Below are 19,479 nucleotides of genomic sequence, written 5' to 3'. Positions count from 1 at the left end.
CTTAAGTATTTCCAGTTTTTGTCACATTCCTGGTAACAGTTGTAGCATTTCTTGTATTTCTGCAATTGTTCTTTGTTCATTTTCTGCCAATGTTTTTTTTTTTTTTAATACTGGAGATTGAATCCAGGGGCACTTTACCATTAAACCATATTCTCAACCCTTTTTGTTTTGTATTTTGAGGCAGAACTTTAGTAAATTGCTGATGCTGCTCCTGATAAGTTGCTGAGGCTGACCTCAAACCTGCAATCCTCCTGCCTCCTTCCTTAGCCTTCTAAGTCGCCAGGATTACAGGTGTATGACACCACGCCCAGCTTCTGCCAATCTTTATAACATCTATAAAGATAATGCAGATATTTGTTTTCTTCCTTACTTTGATTGCTTGTTAAATTTAAAATAGGAACTACAAAAAAAAAAATCCAGAGGTTGTTAATTACCAAAATCCTGATACAAGAATGGATTTGTCATTTTGTACATTCCCTGGTCTTCCCCAGATAAGAGTAATGATCCTATCTTGTGACCCACTGGAATGTAAAACACCACATGTTGACAAAAACATCTTTTTCTAAAGGAAAACAAAAGGGATGTGGGGGACAAGACAGGGAACAAACAGAAACTGAAACTTTGCTTCACATGTTTGCAATTTAAAGTGTTTACATTTTGTAATAATTCATTCTAAAGTCATATGGATACTTTTGTCTATTCCTAAATCTGATTTAAAACTTCATGTTTTTGATCATACCATTTAAACACTTCCATTCCAAGCTCTCAGTTGCATCCCAAAGTTCCATTCTGACACTTCACGATCAGACACCCATTTGCTCCAGCTTAATATATGACACAATGGTGAATATTTGTCATACTTGGGTATAGACCACTAGACATGTCATTTTGCTTTGGAATGACAAACGGAAGGAAATGCAGCAAACTGCCTGTCCTTAACATGGAATTCCCCCTGTGATCTGATAACACAGGGTTAGGTTGTATGGATTATGGCGCTTAGCTGCTCCTATCCACCCTTCTGCCCAGTTTTTGCAGATGGATGAAATCATCTAGGCCCAGGGGGCAAGACGTTAGGCAGAGGTGTGGGGTGGGAGGTGGCCTGTAAGGGAGTTGTTGTTCTGTTCTTTCTCCCACTCCTCATGTTGGGGCCTTGGAGGGAAAACACTGCTGAACACCTGCATACCTGGCAGGTAAAGTAAGCTAGGTCACAAATATCAGCACTTCTGTGAACAAAGACAAGTCTTATGACTTGTTTCCTACACATAGGATAGGTCACTTGAGAGTGCATTACATTTCATTATAACATTTATTCTTTTAAAATACAAAAGAAGAAGGAGGAGGAAGGAGGAAGAGGAAGAGAAGGAGAGATCAAGTGTTTCTCTCCATACTTCTGCCAGTTTTCTGCTTATCCATATAGCTTAATTTGGTTCAATAATTACACTGCAAAGTTATTCTTTGACTGTGGCAATGATAGAAAGGTAAATTGTTAACAAATGCCTGTGTGGGTCCATAACTGCTAACCTTCCCTGGTGTTTATGATGGGACTTGGGACTACTATGCCACCAAAAGCATGGTGTGGTATTTTTTCACAAGCCTGGAATGCCGTCAGTTTCCATAGAGTCTTTGCTTAAGTCATGAACATGTCTTCTATCTAGGTCTCCAACTTCTACCGCTTAAAATTTCAGAGAATTTTCTCTCAGAACACAAAGTTGACTGAGGCATTTCAGTTGTACGTTGTAGGTTTCACAGGTTAGTCTAAGGAGTTAAGCTTCTTCAGAAAAATCTGTGTCCAAGTTGACTAAAACTCAGGAATCCCTAGTGGAATAATAGGAAAATTCATATGGGCAGCATTTCACAATTAGCTCACTTGTGTTGGACAGAACTGTACTTTTGGGACCTAAAGGAAAATTTTCTCCTGCCTGTGCAGAATGGAGTTATGATTCTTTAGCAGTTAGTTTTTGCACATATGAATTGTGATGTTCTAAACCTAAAGGATCATAAGGATATATTCTGGAAGATAAAATTAAAGCGAGTTGGGTATGGTGGTGCATAGCTCTACTCAGGAGGCTAATACAGAAGGAGCAATTAATCCCAGGAGTTCCAGACCAGCGTGGACAAAAGAGTGAGACCCTGTTTCTAAATAAATGAATAAATAAATTACAGAAAATAAAGTAAGGCAGGCAGTCAAGAAGAAAAGAGGGTCTGTTTATTTCAGGGTGTCAGAAGACAGAGGCTTCATAAAAGTCTAATCAGTAAACCTTGCCAAGAAGAAGCAGATTATGAGTTTGGCTTAAACTCCATTCACGACACAACTCCAGGTTTCTGAAGTGATGCTCTGAATTCATGGCATTTCACAAGACCATTGAAAATGCTTAGTAATTGTTTCCAGCTGTTGCTCAGACATTTTCTTTACATTCCATGGCCCCAGAGGAAAAAAAAAGAAAAACTCCTTTATGCCAGTTTTTGTGGATCATAGTGTTAGCTATAAATCCACTCCACAGTAGTCTATAAAATAATTTCATTTCATTGTTTCTGCTTTATGATGAATCATAATTTTTTAAATAGGAAAAGAAACAAACAAAGTCTCTTTTAATTTTAGGGAATTTTCCCTTGCTATATAATAAAGGTACACTAATTCAGATCCATCTCATCAGTGGAAAGTCTGGATTAGAGACTACTGAACTTTAATATTCAATTTTTATCGTGTACAGATGTATGTGTGCATGTCTGCATGAGGGTATTGATGTTTTAGAACAGCACAGATGACCTAGAAGGTGAAGAATGCCAGAGGAGCACGGAAGGGGACTCCTAGGCCCACTAAGAAGCTATGAGGACTCTGGCTAGATTCTGGCAAAGAACCTCACCCCCCTGCTGGTACAAAGACCTCTCCACAGGTGTGGCTGTATTCTGGACCAGTAGTCAGTGATGGGTAAGATCCAATTGCAGTGGTACTAACCTAAGACAGGAAGCTGACGCCCTGAGGTCAGCTCATCCGAAGACGGGTAAGGACCATATGTAGTATTCGACAACCTAAGGCAGCCACGGTCCCTAAGCCACATGCTTGTTGTTTAAACAGAGGGGGAGATGTTGAGAGCCACAGCCCAAGGGGCCCCAGCACACTTCCAGCTGCCAGCAAATTTTCAGACTGCCAGCTGATGATTGGCTCACAGCGGCCCCAGCAACATCTAGCTGATTGGCTCCTCTGCAGTGATGCTCATTGGGGGACTTCTTTGGCTCCGCCCATGCGACCCAGCCAATCAGCCTCAAGAGCAGGAGGATTGTGGGAGGTGGTGAGGCTTGTGTGGGGGTGAGAGGCTTCTGGGAAGCCGGTGGTGGCAGTTGGGCTCTGAGGGTTTTTCCTGAGGAGCTGTTTGGTTTGGCCTGTGTAGTTCCAAAAATAAAGTTCGTTTCTTTTGACAAGTGGCTCCTGAATTGTGCCCAGCCAGACTGCGGCAGTTCCCTATAAAGAGTGTGAAATGGGAATGGGCTGGCAGGGATGTGGCATGTGCCGAGTCTCTTTCCATCCTGCTGCCACATCTGATTCCATTCATTTGTACAGAGAAATTTCTGTCAGCCCCAGAAGCAGCCTCAACATATTTCTTAACACAGAGCTCCAATAATCTCTCAGTCATTCTGTCATCCTCGGCACATATTTTAGGTCTATTTATGAGTCTAGATGGTCTCAAAGTTTCTTCCAGCACTGTTAAATTCAGTATGCTAATAGAGACTTTAAGGATTTCATGTAAAGCAATGCGAAATGTAATCTGTGTAAGGTTTATAATACACAAACCATTTCCAAGATGCTTTACAAATTCTTACAACATCAGCGAGCTTCATAAGACAGAGTAGTTCTCACTAGACTAAGGGGAAGGGATAGCCAGGAAAAGGTTAAAGCCAGGGATTAACCATTTAATTAACTGAAATGAGCTGAGGAAATATTTTAAATCGTGGGACCCTCCTATTGATATCTTTCCTTAAGTCTGTGATGGAGTAAGGAGTACATGTTTGCTTAAAAGTCTGTTTGCCATATTCTGATCCATACTCCTGTGCAAAGATCTTTTTTGGAGCCTCGTGTATATGACTGTATTTCTTTACATGGTCTATTATTTCAAAAACAAAAAGCAGTAGTAAACATCATCTCAGGCTTTGTCTGATTACAGCTACACCTTTCAAAAGAGTAGAGTACGAAGAGAATGATTTCACCATTGATTAAATTTATAGCTTTAATTCTGAGAATAAAATATTTCGGTCAGAAAACCACTTACTGATGACCACTCAACCCTTTCAGTTTCTCTGTCCAAATATCATGGAGTCATTCTTAGCTCTTCTCTTTCTCTCACAAACTTCCTATTCTGTTGCCTCTTGCTTCAACTCTGACTGCTTCTCACCACCAACTCTGTTAACGTCTCCATGGATTGTTCCAATGACCCCCATGCTGGTGCCCTATTTCAATCCTTGGCCCTCACGGCCTCTTCTCAAAGCATGGGGTGAACCCATAAAACAGAAGTCAGATCATGCCATACTTAATGTAGAAACCTCTAAGTTCCCTCATAGATTTATCCCAGGCAAAGCCAAAATTATTACCATGGCCTGCAAGACACTTCTCCTTCTGCCTCGGTTGCTTCCACCTTTCCTCCACCCTGGTCTCCTTGTTTCTTCACATGTCAGGGACCCTCTACCAAGAGTCTTTGCAGATGCTGACCCTTCTGCCTAAAATGTAAATCCCCTAGATGCCACATGGCTCTCTTCCTCTCGACTAGAATGTCACCACATAGGTGAGCAATCCCTAATCATAACCCTCATTAAATCGTAACACTGCTCCCCTACCTGTTTTCCTGCTCTCATCTGCTCTGTAGTGTCAATCAACATGTAAAATAACATACACTTTATTTATTTTGCTAATTGTTTATCTTCCCCCCCCCCAAAAAAAAATGTCAGTTACACGAGATCAGGGATTTGATCTGCTTTGCTCATTGCTGAATCTCCAGAATCTATTTTTATTTTTATTCTGATTTTTTGCAATGCTGGGAATGGGAACCAGGACCTCGGGCATGCTAGGCAAGTGCCACATCACTGAACTACATCCTCAACCCTCCTCAGCATTTGGAATGGTGCCTGACACATAGTAGGTTTCCAAAAGATATGGGCTGAATAAGTAAGTAAATGAATAAATTGGCTAGTAGACAGTATGACTCAGTGGTTAGAGGAAGCAGCTCACTAGTGAGCAATAAGCAACAAGGGCAAGCTTTTCTGGAAATTTATCACCCAAGCTTCCATAATTCAGTTCCCCCCTCTAAAATGGACTGATCTTTCTTCCTTTTCAGCAGGTCACAGAGTTGTAACTAGAACAAATGGGAATTTATCCTAATTCTTTGGAAGAAATGTTCTGTCTTATCTAAAGTATTTGTGAAACGCTTGTGCAATTTATTATTTATGTCATTTGCCTCACTTCTGCATTCCCTCCATGACCTCCCTTACGCTATTGCACTATTTCACACACCAAACACCAATGGTGAAAGGAGAGAGAAGAGTAGATTTCAAGTAAGTCTTTTTTGTTAGCTATGCATCACTTTGTCACTGAGGACAAAATTTCAAAATACACATTTTAAAGAAACAATAAAATTATCTACTTAATAAACCCTCTATTCTCCTTAGGTTTAGACACCATATTTCATAAATAAAAATGACTAGATTTCAAAATTAATTTGTGGGAAATTTCTGGATATAAAAGACAATTTAGGAAAAGTTGTATAACAAAATATTTTAATTAGTTAATTAATAATGGGTAAATTTGTGACCAATTTTTATATGTAAAACATTGTTTATGAACTTTGTATGCACAATCTTATTTTATATCCCCTTCAACTCTAAGAAGGAAGGTTATATTTCTTCAAAGAGGCTTCCAAATGTAAAACATCTTGCACAAAGTTACATAGCCGAGCAGGTGGCAGAGCCTTGATGAAATCTCTGTCCAAATCTGAAGACATGACTTTTAATAGCTTTTAATACATTTAGCTTTCTTATCAGTGGTTTATGGGGATGGTAGAATAAAATATTTCACATAGAGATAGTTCCAGAGGAACCAGGTTGTAAGTTTAGAGTGTGTCACATTATCCTGAATTTCTAAGTGTTGATTGTCAAAACAAAAGTTAATAATAACAAATCAGGAGAAAAACTGCTGATAGTACTTTAGGGTTCCTTTGACCCAAGGGACCCACAAAGTACTTTCACAATATATACTCAATAAAAAGAATTCATGGTATGAAATAAAACGGGGATTTGACATTGTCCAATTAATTGAATCAATGTGAGATACAAACTGGATGAGTCAGCTCTCAGAGTGATTCTTTTAAATTTGAGTTATTGGATTTATCTGTCTCCAGAGATCAATGAACTAAAGCTGAAACCACAAAGTCACCTCCTGATTTCCTGTCTGGGTGATGACTTATTTCCAAGTGAGGGCATTTTGTCAAATAACTACATCTTGAAGATGTCTTTAGTAGGTTTGTCACCTGAAATTAAATGCCTGTTTCAGAGAGGGGAGGAAGTGGCAGACCTTGTTGAAAGGCGAAAACAGTACAGTCCTCTGTGGCAGGGGTGGGGAGAGCATGGGGTGGGTTTTCGTACATGTAGCCAGCGAGGGGGCTTCCCCTTGCTGCATAGCACATCGACACTGTTGGTATACAGTGAGAATGTGCTTTTGTGAATCTTGCACCCCATTATTACCCAGCCATATCTCAAGTCTGCTTATGCCCTTAAAACACATATTCTCTGCTGAAACACCGCTAATGCAATCCTTGTTGATACCTTTATCTGTGAAACCTTTGCTTTTTTTTTTTTTTTTAATCTTTAAGGATTATTTATGTGACTGTTTTTTGGATATGAATCTATTTGTTGCTGTACGATCTGGGAAAGGACTTTTTCTATTTAATGTAGTTTTTTTTTCTATTTAGAAACTTTTAATCATTTATTCAAATCTCGGCGGTCTCTCAAGTCAAATGATAGAAAACAGAGACAGTATGAGTCTATTTAATCTGTTGAGTAGAAGATGAGGAATCTTTGTGAATCTCAAAAACTGTTGGTAAAAAATCAAGGAAGTGTCTGAAAATAAATGAGAGATGATGACACGTGGCTCATCTGCCCTAGAAACTGGCCCATGCACCATCTTTGTATCATGAGAAGAATAACTTAACTCTTGCCTGAAAGGGGGCCCATCAACCCCAACTGTGATGTGTACCCAAAGGCTTTTACCTTGAATGAAAACTTTTACTGTTTTTAATGTGTAAATAAATGATTTTTCTAAGCCTCAGCCAAGAAAAATCAAGTACACAGAAAGACCTCAGATCTCATATTAAAAAAAAAAAAAAACACTTTACACTAAAGAAACAAATAATCCTATAATTAACTAGGATGAGAATACATAATATCTTTATAAAAAAGAAAATACAGTCTCTGGGGAAAAGCAAATATTCTAAATCAAATGAAAAAAAAATAGGAGGGTTGAAAATACTGTATCTATGGGAACAGTTTTTGGAACTAAGGTTAAAAGTACGCAGTTGATAATTCTTCAGTTCCGAATGCCCTGAGAATCCTTCGTGAGAGGACTGGAATGAGTCAGATGGAAAGGTTCCAGGGAGGGTGAGGTCAGAATGGAGGCCAGAGATGCCTCAGTGATGGAGGGCACAGCCTCTGTGCCAGGCTGCCCAGGTTCATATTCAGTTTCACCTCTAATCAGCTGTGCCATCCACAGAGCAATTATTAGTTATTTAACATTTAGACTCTGTCTAGGGGCTGGGAATGTAGCTCCATGGTAGAGCATTTACTAAGCAGAAGCAAGACGCTGGATTTGATCCCCAGTAAGACTAAGTAGATAAATACATACATAAATAAATAATATCTCAGTTTATTTATAAATAAATTTTTAAATTTATTATCTTTTCTAGGAAGTGGGGGTTAAAATGATGCCTTCTCCAAAGGGTTCTCATAGGATCATAAAAGTTGACTGGGGGAATAGCTCAGTGGTAGAGAATTTGTCTTGCATATATGCAACTCTGGGTTTAACCTCATCATTAAAAAAAATAAAAAATGAGAGAAGGGGGCAGAGAGAGAGAGAGAGGGAGAGGGAAAAATGCAAACATATATGAAGCACTTGGGATGGTGTCTTACAAAAGGTAAGCACCCACGGAGATATTTATTAGCTGTTGTTTTATTGTTACAGACAAATAGAGAACCAAATGCAAGTTGTAGACATTACTATTGGGTATGAGTCACTTCCATGAGGTGGCATAAACCAAGCTGAGAAAACAGAGAGTGTTGACACAGAATTAACAAATGCACATGAATGAATATATTAATTTGTGAGTCTCAGTTGCACAAGAGAAGAATCTATAGCAAATCTGTATGTGTATGCCAGTGTCAAAGAAGGATGAAGCAAGTTAAGGGAAAGGCATGGATTTATTGTCAGCTATGTACCCCTGGAGTAAACAGTAGCTTAGAACAGTGCTGGACTTCCTACCGTGACAACAAAATAAGCAAATACAAATTAATGACCCTGGTGTCTTAATGTTGTGAAGTCTTGTGCATTTACTTAGAAGCCTCCACTTCCAGTGATAGGTTGCATTTAAAAAGTCTGAACAGCAAAGCAAAATAACATTGCAACTCACTGGATAATGTCGGTACAACAACAGAAAAGGAACTGTGACTAATGTACCCTATCTTATCTTTTTCCTGCAGTAATTAACCAGCTATTTTGGGATAATTTAATACTTTTCCCCTTCCTAAACCCTCCCTTTCCTAAAACACTTAAAGAGGTTGTGTTTGTCAAAAAGAGCCTATTCTGAATGCCATATTCATAACATGCTTTCCATCAGCTTCTAGCAACAGGAATGTCCTCATGAATTCTAAAATAGTGTCCTAGAAGTCTGACGTAAATCCTTTACATTATATTAGGTAATGTGTTCAAATTCTCATCCAGTCATTTCCACAGACCTAGTAAAGCCAAGACAAGAGGTTATAGATGGCATCACCATCCAGGATATGTCCAGACTGTGCATTTTACTGTGTTGAGTTGATCTGCTGATAAGCTGTATAGGCAGAAAGATATACTCTTTTATTCATTCAACATGAATTCTGTTGAATTGAATAAAATGGTCAGGGGTTGATTGGACAGTATGAGGTTGGCAATCACAAGGATCTCAAGGACTCATTTGTAATATAGAAAGTACAACTATTTTAATTGCAAACTGAGGTGGTATCTGGGCAGTCGAGGGCAATGTAGACGATTGCAGTCCAAGGAGACAGCAAACCCAGTTGAGAACAGCAGGATGGTAAAAATTGTACTGGAGCCTCTAGAAGTCTTTTCTCTTAGGACAACTGACAACTGACAATCTTTGCTCAATCTCTTCCTCTTGACCAGGCTTTGGGGGTTTGAGGGTCTCCCATATATTCTGAAGAGGTCTCTACTCTGTAATAATCTTTTCACAGGTGTGATTTCTTAAAGCTCATAAGGAGGCTTGCAATAAAAATTCAGTTTGGGGGAGAATAGGTCTTGTGTGTTAAAGATTCACCCACTATTGCTGCTATTTCAGGCAAGCAATTTTATAAGAAAGTAGAAGAGTCAGGAACACAAAATTAATTTTTTTTCATAAAATATAAACATATGCTTTATAAAAGTTTGGGAATTACGATCATGAAGAATAATGATGTGTAAAAATTAAAGGTTAGATGTCACTTATTCAAAAGTCAAATAGATACAGGTCAGGAAAGCTCAGAATGGAAAATTTGAAATTTGATTTGTCTTATGTTAGTAGTTTTCTTTCCTGACTCCACATTAGAATGGACTGGAGAGCTTTCAAGAAACTTGCACTGCAGATAAGTTTAATCAGAATGTTTAGGAGAGGATTCTCCAGCCCTGGTATTGTTATAAGTGATTGAATAGGCAGTCAGAATGGAGAACAGCTGGCATCAATGATCACGATAGGTTCCCTTGACTAGAAGTTACCAAACACGCCTGACAATGCGTTGAAAACATAGATTCCTAAGTACAGAGTGACTGAATCAAAGTCTTTGGAGGTGGGAGTGGATGCAAGAGAGGGTTGATGCTGGTGGTGATGTCACAATAAGGAGGAGAAAACTATTTTAAGAACATCTATAAGAAACCACTTCATTTGGCAAGCCAGACTACTAGGAATAGCTCTGGCACTTCATGTGCCGGTTTGCTAAAGTGAGGCATCTGTGAGGTCAGACTCCTGGGTTTCAGACTGTTTTCATCCTTATTGAGAGTATTAACTTGAAGTTGGTTGATTTAAAACTATTCAAGATTGTTTTCTGGATGGATTTGTCTTGTCAAATTTAAGAAGGCACAGATGTGCCTTTCATGGGATTTTAGAATTTCTTTTTGCATATGCTCACAACCTGGAGCTTTGTAAACCAGGAAGAGTGCAAAGATACTTGGTTTTAAACTGAGGGCTATTACAGGTGGAATTCTCAAGCACGACCATTATTTATGACTCCACCATCTTGGTCTCTCCCATCCACTGACTTTCCTGAATCTTTGCTATTATCATGCATTAAAGATCACCCTCCTCTCCAAAGGCCCTCTAAAGTAGGGCCCCATTCACTGGCACCACTTCAGGAGCAGTGAGTCAACTTCCTGATTTCAAAATGTATGTATTTCCATTGCCCAGCAATATTTTATTCTTTGTGGTTTTGCAGGCCTCTCCGTCCATCCTTCCTCTGTCATGGAAAAAGTAGAAAGACACCCTCTCTGCATTTTTCTCCAGTCCTGCTGAGACAGAGCTCACTTCCTTTCCAGTGGGGAAGACTCTCTGCTGCCAAAAAGTTCACTTGCCACTCACCACATACTTCCTCGGCTTGGAGTTGGTGGCGTTTGAACTCCAGGATTTAGATATTGATCTATGCTGCCCTGTTTTGTCCTGAGACTTCCAGAAAATAGACATAACTCTAGGAGTCAAATTACCACTAAGGAAAACAGACAATCTACAAGGGTCTTAAAGTAGTTTGGATGATCCATAATGGAATTCCTGAACTCAACGCTCTAAGATCTGCCTATCCCAGGGCTGTGCAAAGTAGGTATTCTAAAAACACATTTCAATAAATACTTTGGACTCGACCTTCATCTTATCAAGTAGCAACAGCAACCTTTGACTCAGCAGTTCTCAAGTAATTAAAAAAAAAAAAAAGACTTGCCTCATAGTAGAACTGAAGTTCCATCTATTCCAGACAAATAACCAACTTTTCTAGTTCTGTGGGAGATTGGGTCTGAATTAATGAGAAAGTTCACCTTCATCTGTCTAAAGCTCCTAAAATAGCTCAACCTTCCACTTTAATCAATCCCTGAATATGACCAGAGTCAATGCAGTGTACTTATATAAAGAAGAAATGTCAGTAACTGGAATGTTTGGGAGAAATGAAGATTAGAGTGAATAAAGTCAAAGGGAAAAAGGCACGGAATACTGAAAATTTTCTAGAAACTCAAATTATGCTCATAGAGAGACAGATACATAAAATGAGGAAGTTATTGAAGGAAGCATGGCATTTTGAAAGCATTTGTTTTAGGGAGCATCGTGACGGGGCTAAGTAAAGAAAAGGAACACAACTTTTAAAATGGAGTCTTCTGTTTAATTATTATCAATTCAAAAATTCTACACATATTTGAATAAAATAAATTTTAAAAAAATTCCAGAAAGGTAAGAAAAACACCATGAAAATTGAAATACAAATGTTATATGTTTGGGCTGGGACTATAGCTCAGCTGGTAGAATGCTTGTCTTGCATGCACAAGGGGTCTGGGTTCAATCCCCAGCACCACCACCACCACCACCACCACCAAAAAATAAATAAATAAAATTCTCATAATCCTCTCAGCTTTAAAAAAACATAATGTATTCAATTAAAGTCTAAAAAAGAGAAAATAATAAATATTAGAATGGTTCAGAGACTCTTCCTGGTAGGGCATTGTCATGGATACAGTAGGATTCATCTGGATCTTCATAAGATTTTCAAGTTAGGAGTGAATTATGCCATGAGAAATAGCTAAGTGATTTTAAATATCATCATAATCTCACACTCACTTGAGAAAAAGAATATAGCCTGGCATGATGGTACACGTCTGTAATCTCTGTTACTTGGGAGGTTGAAGCAGGAGGATTGCAAATTCAAGGCTAGCTTTAGCAATTTAGGAAGACCTTGTCTCAAAATAATATTTTTTTTAAGGATGAAGATTCACTTTGGTTGATAGAGGGCTTTCCCAGCGTATGTGAGTCCTTGGTTCAATCCCCAGTACCACAATAATAAGAGTAATAATAATAACATCAACAGTGATAATAATACAGAAGTTATTTATTCCTATGTAACTGTTTTGAATTATCTTCATGTAGCTGAGTCTGGAAGTTCTCTAAGATCCTGTGCAAATCTAAGAGTCTTGGATTCCGTTGATGTCATTGTGGGTCCAAAGGACCACATTTGACTCTAAACCAGACCTGCTGAGTCTGTGGATCAACTAGTAAAGCAAACCAGTCTAATGACATACTATTGACCATTATCACTCAGTCATTCATTCACCAAACTGAATTCCAAAGATGTAAAAAATTAAAACTGCTCTTAAAGGAAAATGTTTCACCATTAGTGAGGTGGTTGAAAAGAGCATATCTCAGGTTACAAAGATAGTAATAAAAAGGGAAAGAAAAAGTCACCAATTTAATGTTGCAGCAGCATCACTGAAGTAAATTCCTGCTCTTGATATAAGCACCTGAGGAAAATACACCTTAGTGTGGACCAGTAAACTCTAACATAACGTTCAAAAATCCAGGATCTTTTCTTCAATTATGCCTCTTATAAATGATGTAATTCCAACACTTTCTTGGGCCCTGATTTTTCCATCTGATTTGGATTGTGGGGCATGAAACCGAGTTACTCCTTATTGCTTGTCTTGATGACCCCATGGTAGAGAAACAAGGAGTGACATATGGAAAGCATTCTCTACTCACATCACCCATGTGTTGAACCTGGATCTACCACCTAAAAGCTGTGTGACCTTCAATATTTCACTTGTCTGAGCCTCAGTCATCTCATCTGATAATAAAGATAATACTTAATGTACAAGTACACTCTAAAGGCCATATTCATATTATCTAGTAGATTCAGCATAGCCAGTTGTGGTTTTGAAACCAACATTAATATATACTTGTTTTATTATTTCTGATCTGAGTCTGAGAAAATAAAATAATAATGTATTAACTGTTTCTGCCCTGGCTGTGTATGAGTGGAATCTTATGACAATCACTGTTTCCTCCCAGTTCTAAAAAGTTTGCGAAGGACATCACATCTGCTACCAAGATAAATAAACCACAAGCACAAGTTATAAATTTCTGCTGAGCAGTAGTTCTACTTCTGCATTAATGGAAATTTCACAACTTACTTCAAAAATACAGGAGAGTGAAGGAGGAGGGTTTCCTACCTATGTATTCTCTGAAACACATGCTCCAAGACAGGTTCTGAGAATTTGGGGAAAGGAAATGAAGACTATGTTTTTAAAACAACCAAAATAGTCTTGATGATTTCCATAGGAATTTACTCACATTTTTGATAAGATATTCACATTATTTTTAGTGAATTTCTCACTCGGGGCTATGTGTAAGTCATGGGTGTTGTGAGTAGAGAATGCTTTGGGAGGGAAGAGTCTTGCTCTCCCACCTGCTAAGTGTGTGGCAGCCATTGTTTTCTCAGTGGGAATCTCTGCTTCTACCATTTCAGGGTACTGTGTGTCAGGGTTGCAGCATCCCTGGAGCATAACAGGCACTTGATCCCAGCTATCTTTTTCTCTTGCCCACTCCTCAGGGATAGGGATTGCACTGTAGTCTTCTTGGTCCAGAATTCTGCACCATAGACCAGAATTCTGGCCACAGAACAGATTAGGCCACTGAGGCTCCACCACTGGGCCTTGACTACAGCCCCATTTGTTTTTAAAGAAGCAAAATAGAGACCTATGTACATTTTATCCTATATCTAGTGCCAGGCTGATTTGGGTAAAGTTAAAATTTCCCGAAGTGTTTGGGCAATGAATCTTGGAGAAAAGAGTCCCACTAAGTAATGTATTTGAAAAAGCCATTGTTCTGATTGTGCAATGTCCCTCCACTCTTGGAGATGAATAGTGTGAAAAAACAGATTAAAGGGCTCTAAAAAGAAGATGTTTTGCTGTGTTTAAGCCATTGTTTTCTGGTAGAATTTAACAAGAGAATCTTTGAACTCTAGCTGTAAAATGCTAATTCTTTTAAGGAGATGAAGAAAGAAGGAAGCAAGTGTATATAACATATTTATATTTTAAAAACTATTACAAAATCTTTTTTAGAACTTTAACCACTAAGGGAGAAATAATTTAGATGTGAATTGAAAACTTCATATAAGGGTTAAAAATAGAAAACTAAGGGTGATTAACTCTGCAGGAAATAGTGTTCTGAGATACTTCAGGATTCTGTCTCCAAGCAGGTATTGTTCAATAACTGGAAAAAAATATAGATGGGGCATGAGCTAGCATTGATCAATAGACAATAAATGCATGCTCTTGAAGAAGTTAGTTGAAAATGTATGTAGCTACAAATCTTGAAGACAAGAGTAATGAAAAAATAAATGCTTTAGGAGATAGTCTATGTGTGACAAATACATTTTAATATGGTATTAGGATCTAAATATTTAAAATCCATTCACTCAACATATATTACTGAGTATCAGCTTTATGCCAGTTATAGTACTGGGTTCTAAAATCAAAACAAATGGAGTTTACAGTCTATGTGAGGCACGGATTCAAATCTAATAACGATAAAAATAAGTGTCAAAGTGTGCCTACAACAAGTTCTGTGAAAGGAGAGACTTCTGCTCTGATTTCTATTTTCAACAAAAAGATCAGAAACTTGCCATGCTTAGTTCACTTGTTTTATCCCCAGTGCTTGCCACAGAGTCTTGCACAGAATTACTCAAAGGATATTTGTTAAATTATTTGAATGAATGCATAGATTAATGAATGGGCAAGAAGGTAGAGTAGAGGGATCTGACAGTCACGGTGATGAAGGAATAGGATTCCTAAAAGAAGCTGACTTCCCTTTTTTTAATATTAGTGCATTGTAGTTACACATAATCGTGGGATTGTTGTTGATTAGTACATGCACACAGTATATCAATGTAATTTGGCCAATATCCCTTCCTAGCACTTTCCCCCTGACCTTTGAAGGGTGTGTGATGAATAAGGAGAAAAGGGAGGCCTATGCCCAGATGTGTGCACTAGGGGATGCATGACTCCCCATAAGAAAAGACAGGAGGGCTGGCGGTGGGGTTGAGGTGTCAGAGGAAGAGAATGGAGTCCTCAGGACAAGGTGGGATGGGCCTATTAGCAGGGGCATGATGGGTCCTCTGAGACAGTGATTCCTCTCTTTATTTAAGGCCAAAGGAAAATCACTGAGTACGTTAAGCCAGAGGAAAAGCTAACATAAGCAGATTTGTGTTTAAAATTAGAATAAGGGTAGAGAGGGAGGAACAAAGCAGATACAGGGGACGACCTTGGAAGTTGCGCAGTAGTGCAGGTAGGAGGTAAGGAGGGGGTTGCTCAATCCTAGTCAGGCTGGAGAGGACTGATCCAGGGGAGATTTAGAGGTGAACTCAGAAATAGAAGGATGGAGGCAAGATCTCAGACAGAGCCAAAATTTCTGGTTTGCATCACAGAGCAGAGAGTGGGAACAATGGGAGACATAGGTGGTGCAGGGTCTCCCCAACTCAGACCTATAGAGTATGGTTGTGAAGGACCATTAGAGCTCAAGAAAAGAGTATCATTTCAGATATAATTAGTGAGCACTCATTTTAGCCAAGGTTCTTGTGTGGTGATTGCTCATTAGGACATTGATCAGCATGGGATCCTGAATTAAGTTAAAAAAAAAAATCAGCACAGTGCTAGGTGACAGTTTTTGTAGTTGCTAGACTTTCCCTGTCAAAGATGATTATCTCCATGTGGAACATAAAGTGTTTTTAACATCTTTTCTTTTTAAAAGTCAGTAAAGAGGTGGGAAATGACCATCAGCGCACAACTAAAACAATGTGTTCTGGAGTCTTCAAGAAGAATCCTGAAAATTTCACTTAAAAAATTGAAAGCTAGGGCTGGGATTGTGGCTCAGTGGTAGAGTCGCTCACCTAGTACAGGTGGGACCCAGATTCGATCCTCAGCAACACATAAAAATAAAGGCATTGTGTTGTGTCTACACCTAAAAAATAAATATTTTAAAAATTGAAAGCTATATAATTATAATACATCAATAAAAATTAATTTAAAAAACTCTGAAAGCTAAGGAATAGAAAGATAAAGTCCAGTAAACCACCAAAGTTATGTTTATTTATTAAGCTGGGATAACTCCTGAGGTTTGGAGAAGAAAAATAACAAATAAGAATAGTGGTGGGCACAGTGGTGTGTACATGCAATCCCAGTTACTTGGGAGGAGGACGCAGGAGGATCACTTGATTCCAGGAGTTACAGACCAGCCTGGGCAACACTGGGAGAACCCCTCCTCCCATTTTTTTTAAATTTTGAAAATGGGAGCTACATTCTGGGCAGAAAAAGTAAGACAGAGGCATCATAACCTGGGATTTAGAGGAGTGCTTCTCAAACTTAAACATGCATATCAATCACATGGGGAAATTTTTTCAATGCATAATTTTTCCAACTGCATAATTGCAGTTCAGTAGGTCTATGCAAGCTTGAAATTCTGTATCTCTAAAGAGCTCCTGCGATGCTCTCCATAACTATGATTTAGATTAGGTTGCCTTGAGGACTCAGTAAAGCACTGAGTTCTGATTCTACCACTTATTAATCTCATGCACTTGACCAAGCAACTTAACCTCACTAAGCATCAATTTCCTCATCTCTAATAGAATAGTAATAGCACCTTCCTCACAGGGTTGTTGTATTCATTGGGATAATCATGGGCGAGCAAAAGCACTTGTTCAGTGCTTACCACTGGTATTATTAACATTATGGAAGTCATCAATTCAAGAGGGGAATGGGACTGAAAGCACGAAGGTGAAGGTTTTGAATTATTTCAACTTGATAAATCCCCAAATATGGAGATGGTTTAGAATGACTGAGGCTGCAGCACATCACCATGTTGCATGACAATGGGTTTAACCTACTAGGTAAGTCTTATATCTTGTGTACATCATTTCTCATTATTCTATTCAACAGCTAACTGCCCAGATACCAATCCCATTAAAGTTGAATCATACCAATTCTGGACATCGGAGAGGTAAACTGACATAAACATCAACTCCATGTGAGAAAATTCAGTTACAGGACCATTATCAAAATGTGTTTAAACTCAAATAATCATGTGCCTCCACAATAATAGGATTTTCCCATTTCTCTTTCAATGAAATGTTTTTTTCTAGAGACACATAATTTACTCAGATTAAAAAGCATATGGGGACAAGAGAATATACTTAATTTCTCTCACTGAACATGTAATAGATTTAAAGGGAGCCCTAACTCTGATATATAATATGTCCCACTGGTCCTTCTGGAACTCGAGGGGGTAAAAAGTCTTCCAAAAATAATGCTTTTATTGACGTCAGTAAATCTGAAGTGAAACAATTAAATGCTTTCACTTCATCTTATCGCATACAATTGGGCATTGAGAGTCAGCTTTAATGCCTGACATTATCCTACAAGTTGTACAGGGGCAAAAAGTTTAAGTGGAGTTACTAGCTTCAGAAAGAATACAAATGATGTGTCAGACAAGATGTACACACACAAAACATAGCAACAGGCAAGGCAGCATGAGACTGACTGGTGAAATGACATGAGCAGGCATCACCAAAGGAGAAAAGAGATGCTCAGATGGAGAACAAATTACACTGAAGCAAATTACACTGGATTGGGGCCTTGAAGAATAACTAAAAAGATTTGGATGAATCTAGAAAAGTGAGAAGGTCATTTCCTGCAAAAGCAACAAGAATAAGAAATATGAAGATGAGAAATAATGTGGTATGATTTTGAGTGTGCAGAAAGTCATAGAAAATAGGAAAATAATATCCATTCAGTATGTATGGTGGGGCCAGATCATGGGAAGATTTTTGGCAGTCAATTGAGGACACTATTCTAAAATAGACATAGGTCATGTTTTGGAGGGATAAGTATGAAAAATATAATTATAGACATATTTAATTCTTAGCTGAGAAAATCATTGACACTTCCATTTTTAATATGATATCAGATGACAATGTTATCCATACAATTATACACACACACACACACACACACACACACACACACACACACACCTGCAAGCACATAGCACCCAAATGCTATAGACACTGAAAAAGATCCAGAATCATAGTATGTGTTCACCCTACTCTTCTGTCAAAGAACTCATATTTAGCAATATATAGGATTTTTTTGACTTGGAACTTTCAGAAGATGATGAAAGGATTTATATCCTTACGCCCAAATAAAAAATGCTATGCTCTCTAGGCAAGCAATGTGGCTCAGTGGTAGAGTAATTACTTTGCACAGGGCCTATTTTCTCAGCACTGAGTATATGTAGGTATATATATATATACCTATATATATATAAAGGATATATATATATATATATATATATATATATATATATATATATATATCCTTTATTTTTCTAGGTATAACAAATGACCCATAAAAAACCATCAGTGTATTCTACTAACCAAAAATCTGGTCATCGCTGTAACAATAATAATGCTTTATTTTTGTGGCTGTGGAATAGGAGAGCAAGACCGATCTTGTCTGATGCTCTTGTGTGTGGGCCCAGTGATCTGCACACGTAATGCCTGGATTGGGCTGGAATGTTCATATCTTGCTTCAGGGCTCTTATTGCTAAACCTAGGTCACTGCTTCTGCCACTTCTAGCTCTAAACATCATCTTTGTAGATTAAGGTCATAAAGTCCTGCTTCCCTCCCTCCAATAAGCCCCTCAAATGCTGACCATGGCTTTGCTGTATCTGTATGTGCCCTCTCTCAGGCAGCTGTGTTTCCTCTGGGAAACAGTGGTCGCCTTCTGCTGTGGCAAGCAACAGTCACTTCTTCTTGTAGTGAGAACTGAAACCAGAACGACCATGTGCCAGTTCCTGGACACTTCCTATTAAATAATAAAGTTCCTTTCCTCTCACTATAAAAGCTATAGTTTAGCGGTTAGGAGCACAGATTCTTGGATTTGAACGTCAGCACTGTAGTTTACCAATTGCATGCTCTTGGGCATGCTGCATTTCTGTGTATCAGCTTTCTTTATTTTAGAATGGGATAATAATAGAACCAACCCCACAGGATTATGGCACTTAACTAAATCATCACATGTGAGGAAACTTTAGAAATTGTTTGACATAAAATAAGAATTCAATAATGCTTGACCTATCTCTATTATTATAATCCTTATGACACAATATTATAGAGAT

This window comes from Ictidomys tridecemlineatus, chromosome 1 (genome assembly GCF_052094955.1).
Source record: "Ictidomys tridecemlineatus isolate mIctTri1 chromosome 1, mIctTri1.hap1, whole genome shotgun sequence".
NCBI lineage: Eukaryota > Metazoa > Chordata > Mammalia > Rodentia > Sciuridae > Ictidomys > Ictidomys tridecemlineatus.
This window is presented reverse-complemented; position numbering follows the sequence as displayed.